This window comes from Aplidium turbinatum, chromosome 17, assembly GCF_918807975.1.
Source record: "Aplidium turbinatum chromosome 17, kaAplTurb1.1, whole genome shotgun sequence".
Lineage (NCBI taxonomy): Eukaryota > Metazoa > Chordata > Ascidiacea > Aplousobranchia > Polyclinidae > Aplidium > Aplidium turbinatum.
The window spans coordinates 5,560,555-5,573,100 of record NC_137488.1 but is presented as its reverse complement, the minus strand read 5'-3'; the positions used below and the strand labels follow the sequence as shown (position 1 = coordinate 5,573,100).

Sequence of the window (12,546 nt, the reverse complement as noted above, 5' to 3'; positions counted from 1 at the left end):
ATACTGGTAGTGAAAGATCAAAGCCTAGGAAAAAATACTAGGCCTATTGCTGTAACATAAACCAGGGTCAGATCATCAGATGTCACTAGAATACTTAAGTGAGGCCTAAATAGTTGACAAATAATTCCAAATTTAAGAAAAACCAGATGTTTTTTATTTTAAAACTAATCAAAGATAAGTTAACCTTTTATTTTCAAACAACCTTATTGCAAAAAGATCAACAAGGCTAAGCTAATCTAGTTTACAACTTTATATATAATTGGCAAATAAATGAAAGCGTACGTAGTTCAGGTATAGATGTATTATACTGAATTGGAATATGTAGGCTACAGTATCGTAGGCTATGCTGTTTTATTAGCCCTGGATCTATAGAGGCTGAGTGGGTATATTTTACTTGGCCTGCTACAATACAGGGCAGTACCAGTATAACACAATGTTCCGGTATTTGGTATCTATAGGCTAGATCTGTGATTTAAAAGTAAAATTTAGCACAGTACTTTATAAAGCAAACAGACAAACAAACCGAAGTCATGACATAGAGTAGACTATATCAATCAAGTGGTATTAATTTTTTTATATTGCGGTTAACATTGCTTCAATTAGAAAATAAAATATCCATTAAATAAAAAAACTAATAAGTTATAACTTAAAATGTTCCTGCTCTGTACGATGAAAAGCATAATGGGTACAAAGACAGGAAGTTAAAGAAAAAGTTACGAAAAGAAATGAAAAAAGATTTAGGCCATCCAGGTAATTATTAATTTATATTCTGACTTAAAAAATATTAAATAGGCTAATGATTGATAACAAAACAACTTAGTTGTAAAACGTTGCTGAAACGGTAAAAAAAACATTACTGCTGTTGCTGATGTCAGTGAGCTGAAAAGAAATCTAGTTCGAGTGTTTTTTGACAACATTTGTTGTTCATATTTTTGTAAACTCTACTGTTTTGGTTTTTCACTGCGTGTTTTACTGCTTTTGTGTCACCATACTAATCTTAAGTGTATGACTGTACGTAATGCTTATTTGTAAGGTAGCAACTGAGCTATCTAAACAAACTTTATTTACGTATTTGATGAACAGGGATGTTGATGATGAATAAACACATGGATTAAATTAGCAATACAAAGTAAAGGCGTGGCTATATTTACAGCACTAGTGTTACCAGATAAGAAATTTTTCCATAATTTGAGTAAAGTTTAAAGTAGTTGAGACAAAACCTTGTGATTTAGGAGATTTTGAAATCGTGGGAAAAACTCTCAGTTTAACCCTATCCTTGGCAACACTTGTTACATAACAATGCTTTTTGATTGCATCCATGGTTAATATAACCACTTCGAATAAGCAGGGCCTCTGAGAGAAATTTTCACTAGGGGTACGAAGAGTCATTCCGGGCCCCCCTCTCACTCCGGGCCCCCTTTGTCTTGGGCAAAACGTGTGATGTTTGCTTAGGCGTATTGCACACCATACAACATTTTACTGCAGAATTGGACATTTGTGCGCAATAATAGTATCAACCTGCAATAAAACTATTCTTTAATTTTAATAAGCTATGGACAATAATACTGAATATGAAAGAGGATAAATATGTCGTTTCCCTCATATGATATAGGCCTACCCCATAGCCGGTCGTTTGGTCGACAAGACAATTGGTCGACAGGACATTTGGGTTAGGGTAAAGGTTTGTTAACTAACCCTAAAATGAGTCGTTCTGTCGACCTAACATCTTGTCGACCAAATGACCGGGTACCGGCCTATCCTGCACTGCTGCCAGATAAGACTGAGCATCATCAAATGCAAGTTTGTAACAACAGAGAATGGCATTGGCCTACCCTAGATTAAATTCTATCTCATGCATCTGAATAATGACATAATGTAAGGTTTAAGTCGCCCCGATAGCTCAGTTGGTTAGCGCGTGACTTCGTGAACGAAGAAGCTTCAAGATCAAGCGGTGCTGGTTCAACTTTCGGGGCGTGCGCTTGATCAACGCATTCTAAGGACTGCTCTCCATACAGTGGCACTTAATGGATGTAATAATTCCCAGGTAACAAGACTTCAACAATCGGAAATTTCACTTTGCCAATCTCCGTAACCGGCCTTGCTTCAAGAGCCTCTACAAGTATGCGAAACAACCAGGAATAGCCTATCAAGGCTTTGTCAGTACGAGGATAAAGATTCAAAACCAAGTTTGCCTCCTTTTTCAAATAGTTTTTAAAAAACACAAAAAAGCCCAAAAACACCCGGGCATTAAAAAAAACTAGCGGTTTGGGATTTTTAAACAAATCCCGGGTTTTTCTCAACCCTGCTTTTGCTACACAATGCCCCTTCCCCCCGGGACAGGAGAATAACCAACTTTTGTGATTTAATTTAGGGTGCTTTTAACAGAACATGTTTGCATGGAAAGCATTAAGTCATTACTTTAGACACCTAATTTCTTTCTAAGCCCTTTTGCTACATTACGGGCCCCCCAAGGACTAACGAATAACAACATTTATGCTTGAATTTAGTCGTTTAGGATGGTTTTAACCAAACATTTTTTTTGCGTAAACTATAAAATCACAATTTCAGGCCCCCCAACAACCACAGGCCTGGGCCCTCAAGGGTACGCCGTACTAGGGTACGCCTGCGAATAAGTACTGTTACTGTAAGCTGACAAATACTACTACTATGTTGTGAGTGAGAATTTTAGTTTCTAAAATGATGATATGGGAGAAAATAATTATTACCACACCTAAAATTACAGATATCGGAAAGTTGTTTGTGTAAGTCCTGTGCAGATAAGTCTTTTAAATGGATATTTTCCACAAAACTTGCATAAGAAAAAAATCGTAACAGCTTTGTTGGAAATGCTTTCAATTTCTTGCTTTTAGTGGTAGAATCTTTACAAAGTATAAAGAAGAGACAGAGAGTGTGGTTATACTTAGTGAGTGACTTAATGGTATTGTCTCAACAATGTCACTGTGAATCTGAATAAATGTATTGCAATGACAATTACTCTTAAGCCAATTATACATGTTACCAAATATAAATTATTGTGGAGATTCATCTGCTAAAATTATCAAATTTCATGCTTAAAATTAGTAAAAGTTAATTGCAAATGCTTATTTTATGTGCAGCTGTAGAACTAAAAGACCCGGATGACAACAGTGAGAGAATTTGTAATGACTTTCTGTTTCAAAGCACAAATTCCTTTGAAGACTTCACTGACTGGGTAATTACTACCTAGAATCACAAAATGCAAGGTGATGATGTGACAGTCCTGTTGGGAGTATTTTAGAAAGACTAAAAAGTTTACACGAAAATAAAATACAATTATGAAAAAGAAAACTTTTGTCTTGTCTGATGATATGCGGATAGTGCAAGTAACATCAGGACATGATTGCACTATCCGCATATCAGAAAGCATTGCATTGTATGAACTATAGCAGACGTCGAGCTAATTGTGTCCCTTGTCCTTGATATTAAAAATATTAACTATCTCCAAATTAGGTATGTAAGATGTATGCTTGCTTTTCATTATATATTGTAGGCCTACAAACTTTTACATCCACCTCTTACATCCAAGGTCGACCAAGCATGTTATTTACATATTGTTAAGTGTTGAAGGTTTTTGTTTTTGACATAAATCAAGGAACTTTAGTACGTTTTGTAGTTCTTTTTTATACGGCCTGCATCATAACTTAAATATTTTTTCAGGAATGTTTGCTCTCCATGTTAAAAGAAAACTCGTCAGCAATACAGACAGCACTGTCTACTGCTGCATACAGTACAGATGAAGAAGCATTGTTTAGTCAATTGATTAACCGCGCCAAACTTTGAAGCATAGACAAACACACCTCTGATATGTGCATGCCGCACAGTGTTTAGTATGTATGCACCATTCAACAGAAAAGCACATAAACTTGTGTGATTTAACTTGTCTGATTTTTTAATATTTGTGTTAATCACATAAAGTTTGCAGATGATATTTGTTACTCTTCCCCCAGTTTACATGGTCTCAAACAAATATCTTCTAATCTAAACTGCTGTAACGGTTAATCGGTTATGCCTCCAAATATGACATTGTTTGGAATTGTAAAAAAATCTTTTGGTTTGTTATTTTCTCCTCAACATTTTAAACTTTCTTGAATCCCACTCGCTTGAGCCTGAGAAATTTCCCTTTGTTGGGTCGGTTAAGTGTTATACATGTAACTGTTTGTCTAATGAACTGGATATTTTGCGGCAAATGCGCTCACTTTGCTACATTGCCAACAACTGAAAATCGCTATTTTATAAGTGTTCAACGACTGTTAAGAATACTCTGTTTCGCTCATACTGCACGTCTTTTTATGCTTTGTAACTGTTGCATAAAATCGTCTTTTTTGTTTTAATCGTTTACTAGTTTAGAATGCTACATAATCTGCCGCGATATGTGAGCGCACGTGAACATCAAATTAGTTGTGTTTTTCTTGATCACCTGCTTGCCATCAGTTTGTTGCAAATTGCAATGTGACTGGTTTGAAAAGTGATAAAGGATTGGAGGGGAGTTTGGCACTAAAATTGTATGTAGGATTTGAAGTTTGCCTCAGACAATGTGGTTTGCACTGGCGTTATTCCATTCATTTGAGTTTATTTGAACACCGTAAATATGCAACCCAGACAGCCACTCTATCTGGTCAACACCGTACCCGATCTGGTAAAGATTTGGACCAGATAAAGTGGCTGTCTGAGAGGGCTGTGGTTTGTGGAGTCGGGCGAAAAATATGCGACTCCTCGATTTACAACTAGCCGACTCCGGCTTCAGGATTTCCGTTTTTTTTAATAATTTTTATCGTTTTCCATTTTTGTAAAATTCAATTTCATCGAAGTTATGATCGAAATTGATACAGCGACTTTTACAAAATTAACAAAAACAAGCACTTCTATTTTCAGGTGAAGTTTTAGACCCAAATATGGCGAACAAGAAATTATATTCTTTTGAAAAGAGTCTAAACAAAAATTTTGTTTTTCATTATTTTGTATCAATCCGGAGTAAGCCTTTTAAATGACTCCATTCCGGACACGCCAAAATTCCTCCGACTCCACAGCCCTGGTTACAGTATGATATACAGTATATGTTGTTCTGTATATTGTTGGGAATTATTTGAATTTGTAACTTATATCTAGTTTACTTTAATATGTGTGGCTGATAAAAGTGCTTATTGTCTGCTAATATGTGGGCTGTGCAATGTGCATTCACAATGATCTGTGGACTTATATACGTATATGCACTGTCTGTACCGTCATTTTCACGCTTATGCCAGATTAGCTTATTACTGGCTATAGTAATCATTCGTTGTGTTACTTGGTTCAATCAGTGTTTAGAGCGTTTACTGCCACTGGTATGATTGATATCACTTATCATATGAATCTTTCTGGTCGTTAGAGTAGACTGAGTTTAAGCGATGATTGGTGTAGGTTCTTTTTCGAAGGATTCAATATTGCAGTGTATGTTCAGGTCTTGGTTTCATCATGTGCCTAAGCCTTATGCTAGGCCTATTTGCCCAGTGTAGATACGAATGTAGCTACACTATCTGCGGCTTGACTCATACTACATATTTTTTCGTTTGTTACGTTGTAGTTATCGTCAATTTTTGTTTTCCTCAACTTCGAAGCCTTACAATATAAGTTACTGGTACCCCGTAGCTGCTTGCTTCGGTACATCCGTGCTTGGTTTGGTAGTTTTTATAGCAAAGAAGAGCCCGACGCGTGTAGCTGTAGCCTATATTGCCAGTCTTATATGATGACTGTTGAGTGTTGATGTTTGCAGAGCATCTGATGTCAGCCACAGCCAATACTTTTTGCACAGTTGTGATGCGGAGATATGTTAAGGCAAGGCCGTCTTGGTTAAGGGCAAACCTGAAAACTTGTAAGAGAAGCGGAGAAGTTAACACAAGATTCCAAATGAAATTTCACAAATAGGCCGCTTAAATTCATGACCAATTGTATTTCCCAACATCGCTGAAATAAAAGTAACCTGCGCTTGCAGTTTGTTTTTATTCTGACCATCACAACGAAAAATAATATATGGCAGAGATCTAAAAAAGGGTAGAAGCGACAAAGCGGATCTGTCACGTTTTGTCAAGAAAACAGATCATCTAAGGTAGACCTACTAGCCTACTACTCATTCTAAACTAACGATGGAAGCATTCCTCAATTATGTCACAAGATTTTGTTCTCCCAGGTCATCCCTTCTTTGAAATCTGGTCCGCACCAACCATATAAATGTTTTGTGAAAAAATTATTATAAATACCGTAGGCTACCGTCTTCAGTTTGTTTTGTTGGTTAATCAGCCACGAAGTGGAGTAGGCTTAGACTAGGCCTACTTGTAAAGAACAATAAACAAACTTTTTTTAAAGTAGCCTAGGTCTATGCCAGAAGAAAAACTTCATTGTTATTTGCAAGTAATCTTCTTGCATAGGCTACTTTAAAAAAAAATGCTAAGTTTTCTTGTTGACGAAGCATCAGAGTGGATATAAACAGTGGCGCCGCCAGACCTTCAACATTGGGGGGGCAAAATATTGACAGTGCTAGACAGTAGCATAGTAAAAAATTTTGAAAGACGGCGTGTTCGCCGAAGGCGACACTTAGCGGCGGGGGGTCTGGGGGGCTCTCCCAGAAAATTTTGAAAAATTACTTTCAGTTTGGTGCATTTTTAGAGCATTTTCAACAAAATTGTGGGTATGGATATTTCTGTAAAATGTTGCTGTCCGGTGGCATAGCAAAAGGATAAGATCATGTTTTCTTCGGCATTTTTCGGAAATAAAGCTAAGTCTCTATGTTTTTTTGTTGCTAATTCCAGACTGACATATTTGAATGTTTGGTTTTGGTAAAACTCGCTCTTTTAATGCAGTTTCGTTTAAAATTAAACAAACTTTGTTTTTGAGACATAGGTTGATTGCTTTTTTTTGCGAGATTATTACAGTTTTATTATTTATCAATTTTCTTGGTTGATTCAAAAAACGATCTTATTCCGGTAAGTCACTAGCTTTTATGCTCTGAAGTCAACCCAAAGTTTAGAAGATGTAACGTCATAGAAGTCATACATCTTGATGAGTGTCAAACAAAAAGCTTTGAGACAATGAAGTTACTTTAGGCTATTTCTGATATATTCAAGTTTTGTATAACGAATAGCTGTTTAGATGTTAATCTAGATCGAACAAGCGATCTCAGCAGTTGCAGATGGCTTGCATCCTTGCACAGTTTGACGAGAAATTATATCATAGGCTAAAACTTTTCTTGTAAACAATGTATTAACATCCGTAAATTCAATTTGAAAGGTTGAAACCCCCGAACCCCCCTTCCTTTGCTACGCCACTGGTGCAAGACATGCAAGACAGTGGTATATTATTTAATTTCTCTTGTTTTCTACCAGGGCTGGAAAAACTGTTTAGCTTCCCGGGAATCTGTTTTTTAGAGAAAAATTTCCCGCGGCTTACAATCACGATAATGAGAACCTTATATTTTACTGATCTCCGGAGCTGACGTAAACCTTAAAAGTCATGTCGACATATTCTTGATGCCCCCCTCTAAGGCATTTCTCAGCACATCCTCTAAAATATTTCATATTCTATTGTGAAACATTTTCCCACCAGCTGGATGAAAGTAATTAATTTGGTCAATGTCTCGTTAATCCTAACTGTTTCACAGCGTGAAGGGCATTGGCTGTATGTAAAATAATGTAAAAAAAAATTAATCACAACATTACTATGCACGTTCTTCATTACTCTACCAAAAAATAATGTGTAAACTCACGCTACAAATTACACTCATAAGTGACTTTCAACATTTCAACGTATATGAGCAGTTCTAAAATTCACATAGTTTTAATTTTCGGATATGCTCAGCGTGAATAATTTTACAAAGTGAATCCCAAATTTTGAAACCGTGTCAAAATAACAGAGATATCACTCCTAAACCATAAGAAGAATTGACAGTCCCCCCCCCCAAACTGAGCAAGACTCCAGGAGCCCAACCTTCTAAGGGTTAAAAGTCATGTCGACTTATTCTTGATGCCCCCCTTATCGAAAATTGTTCTTTGTAGTACCGCTTTGAAGGAGGATTACGACTATGAACAAAAGAATAAATTTTAAACTTCATATTTGTATTGAAAATACATGACGTAATGTCTTCCAACCTTATCACATTTTTTTCATTACGTAATATTTACCACCACCAAACCACGTTTGACGATCGAATTTGTTAATTTATTATTCGGTAAAATGTTTAGATGATGTCACGTCATTACACCGATTTGAGATATAATTTCATTCATGACGTCGTATGGATGAAAAACTTTTACAAGTTTTATACTCTGCTGAGATTAAAGAAGAAACATAAATGATAAATATTGGAGAAATTGAGTCTCCTTTACAACTTAAGAATCGAACAACTCAAAACTGCTGAAACAAACGTTTTGTTTAAGTGAAAGAATCACTGCAAGCAATCAATGCCAAAATGCGCGCGGAAGAAGTCATGGGAGTGTGAGGTATCAAAAATTTCACAGGTTGTTATTTTTCTACATCAATGTGACGTTAGTTAAGAATTTAAAAAGTCTATATCTTTGCTTCTGTAGAAAATCTTTTTATCCACTGTACACTTTAGTCATCAAGGTTTTCCATACTTTTTTTTAAAGAGAGAGCTTTAACCCCCCCCCCCCCCCCCCCCCCCCCCTTGCAACTTGAGTTGACTTACTTGAGGTTGGGATCCAAATATTAAAAAAATAATATTAATATGTATTAAAAAAAAAAAAAAAATTAAAAAGATGATGCCCAAAACATTGGGGGGGCAGCTGCCCCGCCTGCCCCCCCCCCCTGCCGGCGCCACTGGATATAAATGCAATGTCGGGTTTTGTTATAACTTTGAAAGTTTGTCAACGGATATATGAACAAGCTTACTCAGTCAATGGCTTCCACACGCTTAACGTCTTGTTTCTATGGAAACCAGTGTGAACATGTCAGCGCAAATCATAAAGCCGAAACACGCCAGACATGAAAACACGCCCACCCGCTATATGCTAAATGCTAGGCAAGCTCAGTGTGAACCCCGCATTAGTTAGTTTTCAAGTTTAATTATCTCTGCAACTTCCTGGTTGATTTTGATTATTTTGGTGCTGATATGACTACAATCAAATTTTCTTCTTGTTTCTTCTAGAATTAGCTTTTCTCCAGGCCTTAATTTTTTTTTATGAGTCCATTTTTTGATTTGGGCCTGGAGAGAGAAATTTTGCTGCTTACTTTGAAAAGCGCGGGAACTTCTTGAAGAGCATCTGAAGCTTTACTTAGTAGCATCTGATTGATTGATTGATTGAATTTTTATCCTCGGACTGGGAAAGCTTCTTGCAGAGCTTAATCCTGGCAGTTTCGCATACTTGTAGAGGCTTTGAATCACTGACGCAGGCCCGGTCACCGAGATTGACAGAGTGAAGTTTCCGATTGTTGAAGTCTTGTTGCCGGGGAACTATTCCATCCATTAGATGCCGCTGAATGGAGAGCTGTCCTTAACGTGCGTTGCTCAAGCGCACACCCCGAGAGTCGAACCAGCGCCGCTTGATTTTAAAGCTTTTTCGTTCCAGAAGTGACGCGCCAACCAATTGAGCTTTCTATTGACATCCTCAACTAAATCTGAAAATCAATGACCTATCAAAAATAACATTTAGCAAGGTATGTTTCAATTAGCACACGTGTTCATCACAAATTAACTATACACATTACACAGGGATGCCAGATTAGTGAATCTTCTCAATATACGAGTACAGTAGCAGTAAGCACCATATGCTTATTGCTAAAATTTAAAAAAAACAACATAATATATATGACACATTACGAGATTCACTAGGCATAAGCTCTTAATTTTTACCAATGTCAACCATCATGACATAAAATTACATTATTTTATTGTGTTGATCTTACCTGATGAAACTGTTTTGCCCACTGTGCTGTTGAAACAGAAATTTTTTTCTTTTCACCACTTGGAACTTGTACAAACAAAATTCCACATTTGTAGTGCTGCTACATTGTGGTAAACAGCGGTTAATCCAATATTCCACCATATTTACACTTAACTTGTGACATTATCCAACTAAATAATCATAACTAAGATAATTCATAATCCTAAAAAGCCTACAGCATTTGATTATGAACTGTAATGCTAATAACAACAAAAGATAATTACTAACAAAGGTAGTGGTTAACCGGTTACTGCATTAGTGACCTGCTGGTAGTCTCAAAGTAAACTAATTGACCTACAAAAAAGGGTATGCTTAACATAATAAAGAATAGGAAATTACAACACATAATCAATTAAGATGCTATACATGTCGCAAACCAGGCTCCCCAAATATGAAACAAGTTACGGTATCTGATTCTGCTGTATCTTCCGTCAGCCTAACTAGTTTTAAGCTAAATCTCAGGACTTTTAACCTTTGTGACATTGTTGCTTTAAATTACTGAACCTGCATACATACATACTCAAATTTGTCTTGCTAATGCTCTTTGTTTACAAATTATTTTTGGGAGTGGCTATTTTGAGTGCAACAAATTGAAACCTATCACCGTTTTGTAGTATTGTAGCGATCCATTATTTCAACATATAAGTTTTCCTACCTTTTACTAAAGTTTCTGTAATTTTCCGTGTAAACTGCTCCCGAAGTAAATAGAAAAAAGGGAACAGAGAATAAAAGGGTTTGTTCGCCCTTTGACAAAAGCTCTATCAAATCGGACTAGCTCACACGAAACCAGCTCTATCAAAATCGGACCAGCTCACATCAAACCAGCCCAGTTAGACCAGTTCAGCTCTCAGTCTCAGAAAACATTAAATGGATTGTTTAATTAAAATGTAATAACTCGTGATAATGTTTCACGATCCTGTAATTTCATTATTTTGTACTGTTTACCTACAACATTATACGAACACCTTCTGATAACTTAAAATTATAATTCGAATAACAATTGTGTGGAAATTAGTTCATGGAGTCAGATAGCCAAATTAGATAGATAGAAATTTCATCAGGTAGTCAGACAGCCGTAAAATTCAATTCAACTTATAAACAAACATTCTTATACTTAAATATAATAATAAATAAGCATGTAACCACATTGGTTACCCCGCACGTAAGTAGGTTTTTAAATATAAAAGTAAGTTTAACAAGATAACCAAAATATGGAGACTCTGGTAAGTACATTATGCTACGAAACTCTTATTTTTACGTCAATAAAAAAAAAAAAACACGAGCTCACGGTTATTTTTTAAAAACATGTCACCTTTTATGATTTCACGCGTCGATTTTCTAACAATTTTTCTGTAGCGTATTGTAGCCTACTTTTTAAAGCACCATGCCGGCAATTTATTGCTTGTTAAACGTAACGAATTTTGTTGTTGTTCGCTCAATAAAGCGAATTGTTCAACGGCAGACTACTCATTTCAGCAGCCGATGTGGACAATTTAATTTTATGCCGAAGCGCTACTCGCCAAATGTAATGTTTTTAAACGTTGCTTAGATAAAGCCTACTAATTGCCAACAAGTTGCCGTTGCAGGGAAATATAATCATGTAATTTTTTGTAGAATAATCGCAGTTTCAAATGTAACTTAAATACTTAGCTCATTTTAATATTTATGTATTTTTTTTTTTTTTGCCTCCCAACATGCAACTAGCATGCGAGATTACGAGGTTCGAGCCTCAATCTCACTTTTTATACAGACGTACACGTGCAGGCACAGCTCTGCAAAGCGTTATGGTGTCGCTTCCAAGCAACCATCCATGAGTTTGTGCGTCTTTTTACTCCGACAAGGAGATCTCCAAATAGGAGAAATCATTGTGAAGACTTTGCTTCACAACTTTGCCACCCTTATGTTCTCAGCTGAAGCATCAGTTTGTATAACTCTGTGGCGCAGACAGGGGAAATTATGCGAAGCCACCCAAAGAGGTTGTACTTTTTGTGTGCCCCAATTTTTTTTAATATTACTAGGAGCTAACATGATTTAAGAAACGTTGTTTCTGTTTTTTGTTTGCATTGCACTACTGTCTATGCACAGTTTTTTTTTACCCTGTAATGGAACTTTTTGTGTAAGCTTGCTTGGCATTTGGACATATATTTTCTTTTGTCTCTTGAGAAGGCAGAATCGCTGTCACGTGTTCTGGTGCTGAGATCGATAAAACAGCACTTTTACTCAGCAAAACAATCCATTGATGACATCACTCGCCTCGACTCAATTGACACTATATAATTTCTTTCATTTGTAATTGTGTATCGAAATATGGCTGATCAACGTTGGATAACCGTTTTGTAGCATATCGCTGAAAATCTTCAAGACAACCCATAGGGTTGACGTGGCAAATCTTAGTGTTCACTTGCGTGAACAGTTTTCGATGTTTTATTGTGTTGCTGTATAACGTTTTTTTTCGTCAACAGTGCTATTATCGCCACCAATCATGTCACACGCTGTGAACAACAGTGATGGACCTTCGAACCCCAGAAATGTAGCTATACAACAACCTCATCAATCAGTGACGTCATCCGGCGAACAG

At 36.5% G+C, this 12,546-nt stretch overlaps 1 long non-coding RNA gene across 2 annotated transcripts; it reads left to right on the top strand.

The window, feature by feature from the left end:
* The first annotated feature begins 607 nt into the window (after window positions 1–607).
* Window positions 608–5,673, top strand: LOC145786734 (uncharacterized). Of its 2 annotated transcripts, none has more exons than XR_014291309.1 (3): window positions 608–750; window positions 3,117–3,211; window positions 3,697–5,673. It is a non-coding gene; the product is annotated as an uncharacterized LOC145786734 (long non-coding RNA). The 2 variants fall into 2 exon arrangements; XR_014291310.1 differs by having other exon boundaries at window positions 3,117–3,242.
* The last annotated feature ends 6,873 nt before the right edge of the window (window positions 5,674–12,546 follow it).